The following is a 12890-nucleotide window of genomic DNA, read 5'->3' on the forward strand; positions in this document are numbered from 1 at the left end:
GGTGCGGTTGCAATGTAAAAAGGAAGGTCAGAGTTTCACAGCAGATGGGCTGGTGTGAGTCTGTTCTCAGCCCAATATTCTGTGGACTACATCATTAACTGGTGGAAATCCATCTCTGTGCACCTGTGAATGTCTCTGGCCAGAGGTCTAGCATCTTTCAGCAGCTAAATTCTGTTTTAAGTCTGGCTTATTTCTTCAAAGAGAAGACAGATAATTTCAGGTGAAGGCCAAATCCCGCCTTTGCACTATTGCTGCGTACAGTGATTAATGATGACACTGTCCCCTGAGTAGGTGGAGAGTTTGCTTGCTGGATCCGCTATGCTTAAGGATCTCTCTAATTGAGTATGTTGGGACTCCCTGGCCATACTACGACCATACTTACAATTAACACCTTCCTCCACGCTGTCATTATTTAGCCATCATAGCCATAATGTCTTAGATCATTGCTTTACTCACTCATGAGCGTGGCTAATTGATAGATGATATTTTAAAGGAACCCAGAAGTGTTTGTTCCCACCTCCTTTTCCCTTTTTCATCCAGTAATAGTTGTACGCACCAATACAGACCTTCCTGCATACTCACATGTCCTCTCACTGAACACCTTTGTGGACTTCATCGATGTTTACCTGCTGAACAGGCAGGGCTTCCTTCAGAGAAACAGCTTGGGTCATTGGCTTCAATCAGAGCAAATTCATGACAGAAGTATTCTGGACCTGGTCTCGCTTAGCCCATACTTCAAGGCCTTATGTGGAGCACACATGTGAGCAGGCAGAATGAAGGTTCATAATGAATTCTGAGTGCTTGGCTTGACAACCTCCATAATACTGCAGAGCAAGGTGGGAGAGGGAACTGCACATGTGTTGTCTCACTGGGGCTTGAGGCAAGCGTTTCCAGAGAACCATTCCAGAGAACTGGGTGAATCTGAACCCTGCTGAATTTAGTGAGAAACCAAGAGACTTGGCATGTATCACTTACTGCGTGACAAGTTACAGATATATTTAGGATGAGGACATTAGACAGCCAGGTCCAGATAATTGAAGATCCTTTTCTTCCACCAAGAATTAAGGGTCTTATTACCAGCTGAGGAGGGGGAGTGATAGAGTGGCTTTGGTGGGCACCTGGCACCCAGCCAGGGTCAACCCACCACAGAGGATCTGGCCCTTCTCCCACCATTTGGAGACACCCAGACGTGTTCTAATATAACCTCATGTCTCAAGTCACAGGAGGCTCCCATGTACTTTTTGTGTGTCAGTTACTGTGGAGCTGTTAGAAAGGCTAAAAAAAAACCAAAAGAAAAAAAGGAAGGAGGAGTAGAAGACTCCTTTTGTAATTCCTCACCTTTACTGTCTCTTCCTTGGAGCACAGAGAAGTCAGTAGAAAAACATGTGCCTTAGGAATTTCCTGGGTTGGGAATGGAGGGTTTGATTCATTGCTAATAAAGAAAGCCAGGAGTTGCAAGCCAGCTTACCAATTGAGGGACTCCTTAGTGCTTTTGGGACAGGGACTAGCATCTGTCGCAAGCATCTTCCCTTCCTATGGGAGAGGCACCACTTGCCACGTTTTTCTCTCATCTAATCCTGCCTACTCATACTCACAGGTCTTTGTTTACCAAAGCTGTCTTTACAGGGTTAGATTAATCACTTCAATCAATGTTGTAGCCGGGTTAGGAACCTAGTTGTAACAGAAGGCTGCTGCTGAAGGTCTCCCTCTCAGGGGAAAAGATTTACTTGAAATGTGAACACCCACCCTGCAACCATTTAACTGTGGTCCTTACACTCAGGGTTTTGCAGGACATGTGCTGGGGCTGTTGTATTAGTACCAGACCGCTTGGTTTCATACTCCTTCCAGAACTTCCCCAGGTGTCACTGGCATGAGGATTTAAGTGGCCCCTTCACCTAGCACCTATCCCCAACTTCTACCCAATATCTATTTTCTTGCATCTCGCTCTTGCAAAATGGTCTCTGCACCTCAGCTGGGACAAGGAGGAATCCACATCAAGCAACTCCCCTCACTCCCTTACCCCTCCTACTTAACCCATGAGTTTGGGCTGCAACTGCCAAAATCTGCTAGTCAGTGAATTAGATGACTAGTATTGATACACGTCTTTTCTTCTGGTTATGGATGCACAGTAAGAATTCTTGGCACATTCCTGATAGATACTGAGGACGCATATGCAAAATGGCATTTGCGTCAAGCTGTTCGTTGCTTTATAAAAAGGAAGTTGAATACACTCAGTGATTTTATGACCCAGAGGAGCCTCTTTCTATTTAATGCAGGGATGGTCACCCAGCCATTATATAGGAGACAATATAGTGGAGCCACTCGTCTCAGAAGAAAACAGGGAACCCGTTACTTTGACCTCCCTCTAATTGCATGTGAGTTTATCCGAAGAGGTGGAAGGTCTTCCACTACATGGAATAATAGAAGAGAGAATTTAACTAATCCTTTTCTGCAGTCAGTTTGCAGAAGCAGACAACTTTGCAAGCGTGTTGTTCAACAAGCGTCGCGCTTTCTCTCCGTTCTGGGGTTAGGATCTGAGGGCAGAAGCAAACATTGAGAAGCGAGCTGTCCTGTGACTATAAACGAAGATGTGTGTATTGATACTGACATCTCCTATGGCTTGAGCAATCTTGGACGTGGGGCGAGGTCATTCACACTTTCATGTGCTAGCCAGCGAGTTGAATTCTCACACCCTTATCTATTATACTGGCTAAGGCGTCGCTGTTTTCTCTTCTATCTGCATAACCAGGTGTTGAGCAACTGGAATGTCATTCCAGAAATTCTGACTGGCTTGGGTGTGTGCTCCTCGCAGGAATTACTTCTGGGAATCACTCAGGAGGGCCAAACAATATGGTTTCCAAAAATTATGTCACTGTACAGCATGCATTTAAATGAATTGTATAATTTAGCCATACATGATCCCTGTATTGTAGAGTAGCAGACTCTGCCTGCTATTTCAGAAGGTCATCCAGCTCCTAGGACCTGTGTGCTATTTACGTGGCTATAATGTTTATTTATAGTGCATATATGTGCCAGCAGGGAATTAGGATTTATTTAATATTTTCCATTGTTTCAAAGTTGCAGCAGCACTCTTCATCCTCCCACAGCCCCGTGTCTTTGTAATTGAGCCCCATCATTCATTTCACTCAGCTACAAGCAGGACGCGTTCCCAAATGGAAGCGACACTGCAGCAGGCACAGGTGTTGGGAGGGAGCAACTTTCAACACAGTTAAACACTACTTTCTGCGGCTCTGGGCAAAACCCTGGCGTCTAGAGCAAAAGACTGCATCATGGTGAGCAAGTGGGCAGAGCACACAGGAAAGATTGGCGAGCCAGGGAGCTGCCTTCCTGCTGAGCCCTGACGTCTCTGGGTACACATGTGGGGGAATCCCCTGTCAAGGACTGCCGCAGGGCCGGAGACAGAGGGCAGAATGAGCTGCGCATCTCTCCCGGGCACTACAGCGGCATCAGGAGCCCCCCAAACAGGCAGAAGGTTAGGAGCAGCCTTGAACAGCCAAGTCCGTTGTCTGCGTTGTTGCTGCATCACGTGGAGTTGCTCTGGCTTTGCCTGCACCGCATCAGTGTCTGAAGGCTACATCTCACTTGTTCATCATCTGTACTGTTTACAAGCTGGCTGGCACTTTGGCTTTCACCTGGAGCAAATCAGCTCACTCTCCAGGGAGGAAAACTCACTCCCCAGAGTGAGAGCTGGTCACACAGAAGCTCCACCCTTACTGGCAGAGTGGCAGTCCTTGGCTGTTGGAGCAGCAAAGCCCAGAGTGAGAATAGCTGCCAGAAGGCGCATGGACATAGCTCAGAAAACCATAATGAAGAATTCTGCCCTTTTTCTTCGCTTGATGGCTTCCCTTTTTACGCTTTTTTTCCTGGTACTTTAGGGGAAGCCAAGGGATCTGACAGAGCATAAAGTGGGACTCAAAGGAAAGCAAAGCTGAAAACTCTTTGGGTGCCTGTCGCCGAATTGCAAGGGTCAGTTTGAGCGCTGGCAGCTGAAGGGTCAGGACGCGGAGAAGCGTCTCCTGAGGGAATTACCCTGCACACTTTTCCTGGCAGGGAGCTGGCAGTAGAGAGCTGTTTGCTCTTCAGTGCAACATAGAAACTAAGGGCTCAGTCTAGCTCCTACATACAGAGCTCCATTGGATGTTATCTGATGGCCCTAGGGTACAGCTGGCCTTGTATTTTAAATATGGTCCAAAGCTTGTTTATCGAAAGACAATTAAGGGCATTTAAATGAGGCTATGTCAAAAGAAGAGAAACAGGGCCTTGAAGAGGGCATAGTTAATGTTCTCTTAGCAAGCCAGCAGGACGAGACAGCTGCGCTGTCATGAGAACTGACCAAATCTGTGGAATATGAAAGAAATTCATTCTGCACTTGTGTGCAACACACCAGGCTTTAGCAATTTTTGTAAAGGTTGAGATTTCCAGTTTGCTAGTGTGGTTCTGCTTACGCTCGTTGCCAGGGCTAACGTAAGCGAGTGACTGCGCAGCTGCCTAACTTCGGTGGCTGGCTCACTGCTCGTGTGGCTTTGGAGACTCCCTCTGAATAGCTAGTCACATTATTGGACCTAGATCTCCCTTCGCTCTCTCCCGCTTTGAATCTCGGTGCTCGGGGCTCCCTGAGGGTTAAAGGACAACTTGCCATCTTTGATGCTTGAGCTCTCTGTCAGTTCAGCGCTATGAGTGACCAAGGCCCTTCTGGAGGTCTCCTGAGGTTTTGCTCCTGTGCATTTGCACAGGGAGAGCAACGACAAGGTGAGCTCCTACCTCCTTCCAGACCGTGGCCAAGCGTGCAGCATTTAAGCAGAGGTTTATGCTAGAGTTAGTGGCATGACTTCATGATACCTTGAAACATGGCCCCCTTCAGAGCATTTACAATCAAAGATAAATTCAGCTGTAATGGTAAGGAAAGCTACTCATTTAAAAACTTTGGCTGGCAATCGTACCTCATATAGCTGGGATACGTTCTTAACTTACTGTACAACCACATTTCAGGTGTGCGTTATGCAACTGCTATTAGCATTAATGAGTTACAAGGCTAATATACTGATACGGTTCCTAGAAACAGTCTGCCCGGGAATGCACTCTTTTGAACTAATTAGGGGAGTTAGATGGAGCAGAGGGGACCTGTGTACTTTGATGCTTTATGGGATTCCTGGATCCAAACCCAGACATGGGTCTGGTCTTCAGCCATGAATTTCAAAAGTAAAAAAAAAAAAAAAAAAGCTGCCTCTGTCTGGGGTCAAATTTGGATGCTGGTTAGGAATAATGTCTCTCAAATGCTGATGAGTTTGATATCCAGCCTGATGTGGATCTAGGGCACAAATTTAAAAGCAACCATTTAAAACCTGCTTACTAAAGAGTAAAAGAAGATTCCCCCCCAGACCATGAAGATAACCTGCCGTGGAAGTTTCATTTAATCCTTATTTTGAGTAAGATGAAAATAACTGTCTAATATTAACATTTCTAATACTGGTGTGCAGAAATTACAGTTAGAAGAAGCCTTCTGCCTTAAAAGGAAGATCTACAAGGGCCGTGAGTGTAGCTTTACCCATCTCTAATAGATCACTGCTGTCAAGAAATCGACATTGATTTCCACTGACTGAAATTCTTGGTTTTGGGGTAGCAAAGTAAACCCCAGTTTTCTGGGGCTGGCAGACATGAAATTGAGGCCTCAGATTTGTATTGTCTCTCCAAAGGCTGCACTTGCTCTCACCAAGGACTATTTGCATGTCCAGACTAGGCAGTGGTGCAGCCATGTACTTAGCTGCACAAACCGGTACTGATTTTGCTTGTGCAAAATGCAAACACCCTCAATTACCTGTAGAAAATCCTCGCCAAGGCCTGAGATTTCTGATCTGCTTGGATGTGGCACTTCCTATCATGTGCCCTGGCAGCTGCACAGGTCTTCATTTGGAGAAGAGCCTGGAGGGAGACAAGGGAGAGGATGGTAGTTTTAGTTGAAAGGCAAATGGATCAAAGGGAGGTGATTAGCATCAGAGCCTCTCATCAGGACAGGGTGTCTGAGTGCAGCCTTCCCCTGTATCGCACCCCGAGAGACGGGTCACTCCTTTGTTTGCGTGAAAGCGTCTCGAGTAAGGGGCAGCCTGTGCATGGGTCACACATCAAACAAGTGCAGGCAGGAGCCCAGACCAACCACGTGGCTGGGACCAGCAAGATGCGACTGGAGATTCCCAGGACGCTCTCAGTCAAACACGAGACCTGAAAGACTGGTGGGAGGCGGGCACGTAACCAGAGAATAAAAGCTGGGGTTCTTGAGCACGTAAACAATAGAAACCACAAAACAACCACACTTGCTCTGGAAAATGGCACTGCACTTTGGGGCCAAACAGCTGGCCAGATGCTCAGGCTTGAAAGGCAGTGACTCAAACACAGTACGAGCCTCCGATTCACTGCCTCGTGCCTAAAAGCCACGACATCCTCAAAGCTGTCGCAGAGCGGTGTTGAGGAGAAAAATTGCCCTGTCGTATCTCTGCTGTCTGCTTTCATGTTGGAGATGCTGCATGACAGGCTGCAGTGCTGAGCCTAATGCTGACCTATGGATATAGATCAGGAAGAGCTTGGCTAAAGTAAACAATTATTCCAGAGTAAACTGGGAACAAGGAAGAAGTCTGCAGACTTCATTCACACGTTCTCACGCTGTTTTGCAAGCCTGAGCAATCCTGTTTTCTGTAGCCAGACTGCAGAAGCGCATTTAGCTGTCTGCACATAACTTGGTCTGCGGCACCCCAGGACCCTGTGCTACTTTGGGATGTTTATAGAGATTTAAAGGCTAAGAGGTAGCTGGGGGATTTTTTGAAGCACCAGAGCAGGTTAGGCACTCAGGGCTTAACAAAGGGCTGTCTGACACATCGGTGCTATAGTAGGTAGTGCTTAGAGGAGACTCCCTGGGTATATCCACTGCTTCTTGCTTATTCCCTTTGGGTTTGGGGAAACATCTTTAAAAAGCTGTGCCTTAGGCATGTCACCCCAGGTCTGCCTTTCTCCAATTACCTCCTTTGGGCCCCATGGGATTATAACCTTTTCCAGGTAGAAATTTAGCTGTTATTATAAACACGTAGACAGGGTGATCTGGTGTTAGCCAAATTCTGCCACCATTGGTGTCACTGACAGCTCCGCTTTAGTGGGGTCAGAGCTGGACTGCTGCGAGCATGGAGGGAACCCTGCCCTTCATCAGCATCTTTCCACCTAGCCCCTGTGCTTTCCTAGGGTGCAGTGCCAGGGATCAGGCCAGCCTTTCAGCCATTAGCTCTGCCAGTTTGTATACATTAGTGCAGTCCCCGTAGCTGTGTAGCGCACGCCTGGTACCCTAGCATTAGCTGTCAGAAGAGGAGGCATTGGGTCTCCGCTGGTTGTCTCCTGTCAGTCCAAAGGCAGTAGGTTCACCCAGAGGGCACTTCATTGCCCTCATGGTAGTCTGAACTCTGGGAAGATGAATCTCCCCAAAACAGAGATTGCCGTGTACACAGTGGAGGCCGTGGACTTTCCACAAGTACTGTTTTCCTGACGTGTGTAGCATACACAGTTTTACAAGGTACTCATTGTTCACAAGTGTTTATAGTTTGGAAATACTCCTGTATTTGAATATTGCAAGGGAAAAAATGAAAGAGGACACTAAAAATGGAGGAAAGTCTTCTGTAGGGCTGGGCATGTACCTTCAGCTCCCATTCTGAATCTCAGCAGCCCTCCTTGCTGGGTATGACTGTGGGAAATATTCCCAGATCTGTATACTTATGCACAGTCAGCGTATACAGAATTACATGTGTATGCCCAGCTCCCACTGTCAGCAAAAAGAACATATGCTCAATGTTGTCTTGGGATAGACGTGCACTGAGGCACATGTCTTCGGTCTGAAGTAAGCTACCTCTCTGCAAAAACCTGTCAAAGGAGAGTTTGACTTGTAGATCCTACAGAAAAACCTCCATGTTCAGATGGTTTCATAGGCCCATAGAATTACTGTTCAAAGGACTAGGAGAACCTTTGCTGTTTCCTGTTCTACATTTTAGGGGAATATGATCCCTTCATTATGGAAGTGCTAATAAACAGTGGCTTATTGGTGGCACCCTCCAAACTTCCTAAAGCAATGCAGCCTATAATTGCAGGATATTTTTCGTAAAATGCTAGGTGCAAAACCAGGCACCTAAAATATAAACCTAGCTCAAACCATACTAAAAGCAACACATTCACACAAAAATTTAAAAAGATAAAGCAAGACCCTAGGTTTTGCCTTGGACTGTGGACAAACTGCATTCGAGAAGGTGCTACCTCACATGGTCTTCACCAGCCGTCCCAAGTCCCTGTCTGTCAAAGTTTGCAGCCCCACCAGTTCTGATACCAAAGAGGGAAAGGCCTGTCTCCACTGTGGGTGCCTTTGCAACCCCTGTGACCAAAAACGTCGAGAATAGTTGATATACTGGGGGATTATCACAGTTGCTACCATGCTGCTACACATCTGTAAAATCATGGAACAGGATGCGTATTCCCCACGGGATACTCTGATAAAAGGGTTGTGCACTGTGCTGAGTCCACTGATGCCCAGAGTTGACTGCAACTGGCAGGGTTTTACTTGTCTCAGACGGTACCATTTTATGCTTTCAGGCCAGCAGGATGCGATTTGAAGTCTAGATGTAGGACAGGGAAGCAGTCATTATGTTTGTCTATTGCCATTTTGGTTTCAAACCACTTTTATGACAAGTCAGGCGCATGGGTTTGTACTCTGTGATCCAGCCCTGTTGTTCATGCTAGTGGAGGCATCAGAAAAATTTAACCCATGATTGCCCGATAAGTAGCAGGATAGTCGTCTTTCGTGGCAAGGACATAGAAACAGCGCCCAGGTCCTTTGTCATTTAGATGCCTGTGTGATTTAGGTGCCTCTGGCTCAACTGAGTCAAGCGCAAACTAAGATGCCGCTCTCTTCACAACAAAACAACCTGATCTCACTCCTTCACAGCCTGTTTTCCTGGTGTCTCCAGGGTCACTTGACCAAACAAGACACGATGCTGTATGGACAGAGCTGTGCCAAACCTGGACTGCTACCTGCCTCTTGAAATACATGTCCACTGAAAATGCCCCGCCTGGCACCTGAGAAAGATACACTCCAGCAACTTATTTCTCTCTCTGCTGTGTCAGAAAGTGTGTATTTGCACGAGTGCTGTGCGACAGCTTCTAACAAGGGGCATCCCTGCTCAAATGGTCTCTCAGCTTAAGGCTACAGGGACAAGCAGATGCAGGTGATGGGGAGAGAAGCAGCAGGCAGTCTGTGCATCTGTCAGGGAGTTTGAGCAGAAGCAGCATGGTTACTTACCATCCTTCCTGCCTTGTTACATCCCCAGGTATCCCTCATGTTCAGAGATACTTTAGGTTGCGGAAGAGTTTACCACAGCGAGCTATTTATTAAAAAAAAAGCCTAACCTTGCAAAAATACATACATGCACTGTCTATATATTCCAGCTCCTGCCTGCCAAGAAGTGCATCCTTTTCCTGTGCGGACTGGAATGTGATTTTTATAGTGGGACCAAGACCAGCCTGGAAGGAGCAGGTAAGGTCATGGAAATGTATCTTTTTCACGTCAAGAAAGCGTGTGTGATTCTCAAACAAGGTGCCTGCCCTTAAAACACGTACGCTTACGCAACAGGGGGATGCTCCTTGGAGCCTAAAACCATGCGTCTTCTGCCATTTCGGGGCTGGAGGCGGGAGCACCTGACAGAGCAATGAGGCTGGTGGCTGCCGCAGATGTGAGGGGAGCTGGCGTGGGCAAAGCAGGGCCTGATCTGCCTTGCAGACCGTGACACCGCTCTGCGCACAGATGGCTCCCTTTCCAAGTCATCTTTGCTTGCTCCGACTGGCCCTCTTCTCATGTACTATAGACTCAGAATGGTGTTTCCCAATCCAAGCAGCAGCAAATAAATCCACTACAATGGTGTGTGTCATATATGCAGAGTAAAGAACAAATCACTGAGAGCAGAACGGGGAAGAGGGGTTCTCCTGAAGCCCAGATGCTTGGTGATAACAGTTGCTTTCTTCATGCCCAAGTAGAGTCTGATGCTATGTACTCTTTTCTATGCCAGTTTTGCAGTCTTGGATGCAGCCTAAAAATAACTTGGAAAGGAATTATTAATTATTTTTTTTCTTGGAGGCACAGATGGAGCTTAAAAAATGCTTCCTATGACTGTTTGCCAAACAATCACAAAACAAAACCACCCCCAAACTTACAGGAGAAAGAGATGGCTTTAGCAGAAAGTAAACCTCTTGGGTTCTGTCCATCTCTGGTGATAAGCCACTGGCATACTTTTCTCTCGTTCCTTCTCCAGAGTGGCTGCTGATGCTCTACTCTCTAATTAGGCCCACTCCAGCTTTGTGGAGGAGGCGAGGGCCTGCATATGCAAAACGTGTACACAACAAACGTGCGTCTGCTGTACTGTCATCTTCCAGTCCAGAAAGACAGCGTTCACCTGCACACCTGTCCTGGTTTCAGCTGGGATAGAGTTAACTGTCTTCCTAGTAGCTGGTACAGTGCTATGTTTTGAGTTCAGTATGTGAAGAATGTTGATAACACTGATGTTTTCAGTTGTTGCTCAGTAGTGTTTAGACTAGAGTCAAGGATTTTTCAGCTTCTCATGCCCAGCCAGGGCACCTGACCCAAACTGGCCAACAGTGTATTCCATGCCATGTGACGTCCCATCTAGTTTAGGAACTGGGAAGGGGGGGGCGGGGAATCGCCGCTCGGGGTCTGGCTGGGTCGGTCGGCGGGTGGTGAGCAATTGCCCTGCGCATCATTTGTACATGTCAATCCTTTTATTACTACTGTTGTCATTTCATTAGTGTTATCATTATCATTATCATTATCATTATTAGTTTCTTCTTTTCTGTTCTATTAAACCATTCTTATCTCAACCCAGGAGTTTTACTTCTTTTCCCTATTTTCTCCCCCATCCCACTGGATGGGGGGGGAGTGAGTGAGCAGCTGCATGGTGCTTAGTTGCTGGCTGGGGTTAAACCACGACAACACCTCTGTCTTCTTTGTGGAGCTCCTAGGATATAAAAGCGACTCTCTATGCCAAGTAAGATGCTGCCAACGAAATGTGCTTAGCTGCGGGAGCTGGTTACAGGGAATTTTAGCCTATAGGTCCAAGGGATTCAGAGAAGGGGCCACACTGTGCAGCAGGCTACATTATCTGGCTAATAATTCCTCTGCTCTGCTACACTGTCACTGCACCGGTGACAGTCAGGGGCCTTTCATCAGACAAAATTTCTCAAAAAACTCACATTTCCTGACCTTGGCACACCAAACAAGCAACCCTTACTATGTAATGAGGTCACCTGCCCCGACCAGCATGGGACATGTCCAACATTTGCATGGTTATCAGTATGGGTAACAGAAAATCCCCTGTGCCTGCACAGGAAGGGTGTAAAGCTACATTGTCTTATCTGAGGAAGGCCATGGCCAAGCTTTAAATGCAGCAGCTCCTTGGCCATCCGAGCGCTCGGTTTGCATTCCATATGACATCCTTGCACAGCTCCAGACACCAATGACCTTACCAATAATTAAGAATGGAAATTTCATTCCCATGTGCCCTTGGATAACAGGTCAATTTAAAGGAGGTGTTTTTCTTAGCCTGTCAAATACCTGACAGGGTGTTGTAAAGCTGGTTAATTTGTATGGCTGCTGCGCTTGGGATGAACATTGTTGCCTACAACAGAGGGAATAGCCCTCTGTTCCTCTGTCATAGGCCTTTGTGGGACTTCGCATCCGCCTTGCTTGGGTACCGTTTTTAAGAGCTCCTGCACGATTTAGGATTTCTCCACATAGTTCAGCAGCCAGGCCCTGTAGTGTGGATGCAGTCAGGGCTCAGAGATGCAGAGAGCAAATATACCTCACTGAGCTGACCAGCCTCTGAAAGCAATTCCAAGCATCCTTGATCTTCAGGACAAATCTTTCCAAAAACCACCACTCGGTCCCTGCTCTGTATTAGTGCCTCGCTCCGTCCCCGTAGGGGAAAGTCCATTTTGTTGGCCCTGTTGCAGGATTAAGCTAGCCCTCCCCCAGGTGCCTGGCTATGTGTTTTGTCCAAACCGGTATGGACAGGAGTTGGATGGCAGGCATGCTGGTGTCACAGAGCAGCAGCTTGAGGAAGGGCAGAAATAAGACCTTTGTGTGTGAGGCCTTTTGTGGGTGGTGTGTGCACCAATACCTTAGCGTTATCCACGAGGCAGGCAAAAGGATGGTAGTGCTTAGTGCATAGTGCTTCCGGGTGGGCCCTGGCATTGAAAAAGCAAATGTTCTCTTTTTTCAATCAGCTTCTGTTCAGAAAGCCTTGAGATACACAGGTGGTGGGGCTTTTGGCCCAGGGATCCATCCGACTGCACATAAAGGCCATGCAAAGGCCTTCTGTATGAACCACTTCAATCCACATCTGCTCGTATCACACCATGCTCAGTGCTGGCATCGACATAGCCAGTCTGAGTTGTACATGGCTGCAGCCAGACGAACACGTTGGAGCTGTAAGAGGTGTGTTTCCTCAGGTAGTGGGTGATCAGGGAAATACCTGGGTTGTGAGAAAGTGTGCAAGAGCAGGTCTGTGGATTCTCCAGAACCAGCAATCACTGAAGAAGGAAGCAAGCTAGAGGGATTAACTCTGACATTCACGTTTTAACTGTACCTTCTCCTCCCAGGGCAAACAACTGACATAGAGATGAAGACAGTGTCATTATGGATGGAGCAGGCCGTGGAAGATGAAAGATGACAGTGAAGGTAAGTCCCTCCCCACTTTTATCAAATCTCCCATAATAATCCTCACACCACAGCTGGCTCCCTTTGGAATAAGTGCACTAACGAGACCCTCCCTCTTCTTATG

General features: G+C 47.2%; 2 long non-coding RNA genes across 2 annotated transcripts in view; both read left to right on the forward strand.

Moving 5' to 3' along the window:
- LOC138683641 (uncharacterized) overlaps window positions 1-10491 on the forward strand; it is a 37006-nt gene extending 26515 nt beyond the window's left edge. The window contains exons 3-4 of the long non-coding RNA XR_011323179.1: window positions 9487-9574; window positions 10347-10491. This is a non-coding gene — a long non-coding RNA (uncharacterized lncRNA). The remainder of the gene's footprint in view (window positions 1-9486; window positions 9575-10346) is intronic.
- A 549-nt stretch (window positions 10492-11040) lies between these two features.
- The window catches only part of LOC138684677 (uncharacterized), a 37098-nt gene continuing 35248 nt past the window's right edge, over window positions 11041-12890 (forward strand). The window contains exons 1-2 of the long non-coding RNA XR_011323919.1: window positions 11041-11096; window positions 12709-12787. This is a non-coding gene — a long non-coding RNA (uncharacterized lncRNA). The remainder of the gene's footprint in view (window positions 11097-12708; window positions 12788-12890) is intronic.

This window comes from Haliaeetus albicilla, chromosome 1, assembly GCF_947461875.1.
Source record: "Haliaeetus albicilla chromosome 1, bHalAlb1.1, whole genome shotgun sequence".
Classification (NCBI taxonomy): Eukaryota; Metazoa; Chordata; class Aves; order Accipitriformes; family Accipitridae; genus Haliaeetus; species Haliaeetus albicilla.